Raw genomic sequence first — 6,000 nt, 5'->3', positions numbered from 1 at the left:
CAAGTGACGGTACTGGCCAGCCATCGACAGCAGCTCAATCAACTTACTTTGCTCACTGAGGAGATGGTAAGGACCTTGCAAGCCCCCCATCTACAAGCACCTGAGGCAAGTTTTCCACCTCCTAACCTACTTCCACAAGCTCCAGTTTTAGCTCCTGTCACCACCAGTCTTCGCTTGGCATTTCCCAAAAAGTTTGATGGTTCACTCACAAGGTGTAAGGGATTTTTGCTGCAGTGTTCAATTTTTGTTAATCAGCAATCCATGTTATATCCCACAGACGAAGGTCGAATTGTCTGTTTTTAGTTTCTTCTAACCAGAAGGGCGCTGGAGTGGGCCACCGCAGTGTGTAGGGATCACCGTGTTGTTTTCCTCTCTTTCTCCATTTTTATCCAGCGTTTCAAGGAGGTCTTCGAACACCCCACTGGTGTAAATCTACAGTCTGAACTGTCCTGTTGTGATGAGGATAAATCATTGGATCAATTCATTGACCTGACAATCTGTACTGATAATCTCACCCACTCTCGTCACCTACCTTGGCTTCCCTCACCTCTTGTCGGAGCGACATCGCTGCCACCAGATACCGAACGCATGCAGATCAGTTTCACCCATCTCAGTGTGGAGGAGAGAGAGATGTATCCGCCATAATCTATGCCTGTACTTCAGCCTTCCTGGACATATGAGACCTTCCTGTCCCACTCATCCTTCTCGCAATTCTTCTGCGGTGAGTCAAAACCTTAATCCATTTACTATCTTAGAGATTTCAGTTACCATAAGGGTTAATGGGAAGGTTATGGAGACTACGGATAGGATCGACTGGGAGCGGGAAATTTTATTGATTCTGAATTCTTCAAGACTTAAAATTCCTCTTGTCCTTTGTGAATCTCGTTTGGCACTAGCAGCTCTAGATGGACATCCACTGGGCTCCAGCCGAATTCACTTCACCACCAAGGATTTATTACTGTGCACAGGAGCTCTTCACACAGAGACTATCCATCTATCTGTCTTCCAGTCCCCTCAGACCCCTATCATCTTGGGACTTCCCTGGCTAGAGGGACATAACCCATCTATCTCCTGGACAGACAGACAGATAATTCAGTGGTCATAATCATGCTTCCAAAACTGTCTCAACATTACTCTACAAAGGAGGGAAACAGATCTCGCCCTGGCATCCAAACTTCCTGTAGAATACCATGATCTAACAGAGGCCTTCAGCAAGACCAAGGCTTCTCAACTAACCCCTCACCGTTCAAGTGACTGTGCTATAAATCTTCAGCCTGGTTCACATCCCCCCCAAAGGCAGAGTTTTCCCTTTATCTCAAGCCGAGTCTGAAGCCATGAAGTCATACATTAAGGAGGAACTTGCAAAGGACTTCATTTGGCTATCTACATCACCTGCTTCAGCAGGATTCTTCTTGGTCAAAAGAAAGATGGAGGACACCGTCCGTGCATTGATTATCAAGGAATCAATGATATCACCATCAAGTTCCGCTACCCCTTACCTCTAGTCCCTGCAGCCCTGGAACAACCCCAAATGGCCTAGTATTTCACCAAGCTTGATCTTCGCAATGTCTATAATCTTATTCGCACTGGCAAGGGCGATGAATGGAAGACGTCTTCCTCCACCACATCTTGACACTATGAATATCTTGACATGCCGTTTGGGTTAGTCAACAGTCCTTCAGTGTTCCAGACATTTATAAATGATGTGTTTCGAGACATGCTGAACCGCTGGGTTATTGTATACATTTATTTATTTTATTTTTTATTTATTTATTTCGGTTTGGTCATTTAAAGATCATTCAATCCAATCAAACAAAACATTGATGACATCTTGATTTATTCTTACTTCTATGAGGACCACGTCAAGTGTGTTCGTTCTGTTCTACAGCATCTCATCAACCATCAGTTATATGCCAAGTTTGAGAAGTGTGAGTTTCATCAGGAGACAGTGTCATTTCTCGTATATGTGATCAGTTCGGGAGGGGTGGCCATTGAGGACAAGAAGGTACAAGCAGTAGTAACCAGCCACTTTAAAGGAATTACAACATTTCCAAGGCTTTGCCAACTTCTATCAAAGACTCATTTGCAACGTCAACACATTAGCAGCACCCATGACATCCATGATCGAAAAGGGGAAACAATGTCTGGTCTGGTCATCGGCAGCTCTGTCTGCATTCCGTGAATTAAAGGAGAGGTTTACCACTGCACCTATCTTGCACCATCCTAATCCTGAGCTGGAGTTCATTGTAGAGGTTGATGCTTCCAGCACAGGCATAGGGGCCGTTTTCTCTCAACGACATGGTAACCCACCGAGATGATATCCTTGTTCCTTCTACTCCCGCAAACTCAACCCCACCAAACAGAATTACAATGTGGGAAATCAAGAGCTTCTTGCTATGAAGGCATCCTTTGAGGAGTGGCTTTCGTATTCCTTGGCTTGAGGGATACACGCCTTTACAGTTCTCACCGACCTTCACAATCTCGAACATCTGCAATCCGCCTAAAGACTCAACCACAGACAGGCAAGATGGTCTCTGTTTTTTTACCAGATTGGACTTTACATAAGTCCGCAGAATTAGGGAACAAGCTGATCGATGTCGGCGTATCAACCCCAACTATAAGCTGGGCCAATGGGTCTGGTTGTCCACTCGGGACCTCCTTCCTTAGCTTCCCTGCAAGAAGCACAGTCCCAAGGATCCTGGAGCCTTGTCGCCACGGGAGAATAATCCAGTACCTAGTGGATTGGGAGGGGTATGCCCCAGAGGAATGGTCCTGGATGAGTGCAGAGGACATTCTTGATCCTTCTCTCACAACAGACTTTCTTAGGAACCACCCGGATAGACCCATCCCGAGACCCACATTAGCAGCCGCTCACAGGGAGGGGGCTCTGTCACAAACTCTGTCTCTGTGGCTCCCTCCGATCACCACCAGAGGGAACCATCACCGGAATACTATCCTGCCTGCCCATACTACTTTTCCAATAAGTGCCTGGGACTGATCACCTTTACATGTATTTCTCATTACCCACTATTTGAGCAGTGTCTTCTCCCCCACTCGTTGAGAAGTCTTGTTTTGCTGTTGCTGACATTTCCAAGCATTTATATCCTGCCTGACTCTCTGTTGCCTAATTTGGACAGTTTATCTGTATTCTGATCATTTGCTGCCTGCCTCATTGACCCTGCTTGCCTCTTGGATTTATTCTATTCTCTGTCTGCTGCCTGCCTCCACCCTTTGCATGAACACTATTTATGATCTGCCCTGCCTTCACTGTACTTGGCACTACTGATTGAACTCTGCCTGTTTGACTTGTTTCTTGAGTTATTATAGCAGCACATGGATCCCAATGCCACTTACTCCTCATTACAGATAGTGTATATTTAAAAAAACAATATTGCAAAAATAAATAGTTTCTACCTTTGTGTAGTTGTCTTCTTCTTCATGTCATGGTATTGTTATGTGGAAATGTAATTGAACAAGAAGAGAGCGAGAAAATGGACGAGGATTGTCACTGCAGAAACGCATGAGAACAAAAGAATAAGGGAAAGGAAAAATAAAAGAGCTGCTCTTGGAGAGTATGTGAGTGAGTGCTGTGTGACAGTGTGCAATCCCACATGATGAGTGCTCTACTTATCCCTGCTAATGAGCAGGTTGTGTGAGTGAAGTTCGCTCTCTAGTTGCCAGAATCCGGTGACATGTCTTCCACAAGTGATTATTAATTTACAAGTCAACATGTTAACTCAACAGTAGCAGACTCTGCAGATGAATTGGGGCTGAAGTCTTGAATGCCTGGATGATTTCTTGAGAACTCTTTAAACAGCTTTGAACTCCTCATGACCTCACCTAAGAACAGGTAAAGTTTTGTTATTCAGGATCTCCGAAGGCATACAGATATAGACGCAGACAAAAAAGAAGAGAATATATTAGCCATTGGAAAACTCAAAAACAACCACAAAGTAAAATGCAATGCTCTAGGGCTTAAAAACACAAATCTTCACAGATTATATATATAAAGAAAACTGAGAACCACCTTGACAGGGTGCACCCAAAATAAAATAGAGACAAAGCTACACTTTCTGACAGAAAGCAAAAAGTGCACAGACATCCCAGAAAAGTTTTACCAAATAAAATATACATTGCATTTTGACATAAACTCCTATTAGGGCAATGAAAACATTTACATTTACATTTAAGCATTTAGCAGAGCCTTTTATCCAAAGCGACTTACAGTTAACTGAGGCAATACATTTATTTGCCAGTATGTAAAGACTGCTTTATTGCTAAAAGTACGCTTATTATTACTTTAATTGGCAAATTTAGTTTTATTCTGGTTTCATGTTTACCCTACTTAACTTGTAATACTGTATAATTAAATAATAATAGTAGTGTATTTGTGTGTGTGTGTGTGTGTGTGTGTGTGTGTGTGTGTGTGTATTATTTATTTGTAATTTTTTTTTATTTTAATTTTCTAAATTATTTAAAAATACTTTTAAGAAATGTTTCCTACTTTGTGCCACAAGTGTCTTGCCTGATCGAATACAACAAACAAAATATTATAGTAAAAATATAAATTATCAATATCTTTGATCATAAAGTGGCATTTATTATTATTATTATTTAGTAGTAGTATGTAACGACAGACAAAAGAGGAGGAAGCAATTGCAGGCAATCAGATGTTGTTTATTGATAAGGAATGTCCAGAGTGTTGGCAATGGCAAGGAAGGTCTACGGTGGCGTGCGAAGAGCGGGATGGTGAAGTCAGCGGTGCAGGTGAAGGTGGTCAATGGTTAGAACCAGGAACAGACCGGAACACTGACACGCGGACGACAACACGAATCCAACCAGCACACAAACACGGAAGACGGTAATCCAGTTAGTACGTGGAGACATAAGAGAGGATCTGACAACAGAGAGAGAGCGAGGTGAGTATAAGTAGCAGAGGTATGATGACGATCAGCTGGAGCGAGACAATCAACACCCAGGTGATGACAATCAACTAAACGAACACATGGAGACAACGTAAGTACAAAAACAATAACAAAACATGACACGGAGGAAACACTGGATTTCCTACCGTGACAGTACCCTCTCCCCTAGGACGTCACCTGACGTTCCCAGCCTGCTTTACCTGTAGATTGTAATCATCTATAAGGTGGTGATCCAATATGTCCCGAGCAGGAACCCAACTCCTCTCCTCCGGACCGTAACCTTCCCAATCCACCAAGTACTGAAAACCGCGTCCCCTCCGTCTAGAGTCCAGAATACGATTAACCAAATAGGTGGTTTCCCCATTAACGAGACGAGGCGGGGGGGGAACCGGAGCAGGCGGATTAAGACGGGAAGAAATCACCGATTTAATTTTGGAGACGTGGAACACGGGATGAATCCTCCTGTACGCCGGAGGAAGGCTAAGACGCACGGTAACCGGATTAATAATCTTGGTAATAGAAAACGGGCCAATAAATTTGGGAGCAAGTTTGTTAGAAACGGACCGCATAGGAATGTTCTGGGTAGAAAGCCACACTCTTTGACCGACGACGTAACGGGGAGGCTTCGACCGGTGGCGATCGGCCTTAGCCTTGGTGCGCGACCTAGCCTGGAGCAGAGCTCTGCGAGCTCTGGTCCAGGTGCGGTGACACCTCTGGACTAATGCGTGTGCGGAGGGGACCGAAACCTCGGATTCCGTACTGACAAAATTAGGTGGTTGGTACCCTAAACTACACTTAAATGGAGACATGCCCGTAGATGACACTGGCAAAGAATTGTGTGCGTACTCCACAACTGAGAGTTGCTGACACCAGGACGAAGGATTATTGGAAACCAAACATCGCAAAACCCTCTCGACATCCTGATTGGCTCGTTCGGTTTGACCATTGCTCTGGGGATGGAACCCGGAAGAAAGACTAACAGTCGCTCCTAACAATTTACAAAACTCTCGCCAAAATTTGGACACAAATTGGGGACCCCTGTCAGAAACCACGTCTGTCGGGAGGCCATGTATGC

This window comes from Carassius gibelio, chromosome B6 (assembly GCF_023724105.1).
Source record: "Carassius gibelio isolate Cgi1373 ecotype wild population from Czech Republic chromosome B6, carGib1.2-hapl.c, whole genome shotgun sequence".
NCBI classification, from domain to species: domain Eukaryota; kingdom Metazoa; phylum Chordata; class Actinopteri; order Cypriniformes; family Cyprinidae; genus Carassius; species Carassius gibelio.
This window is presented reverse-complemented; position numbering follows the sequence as displayed.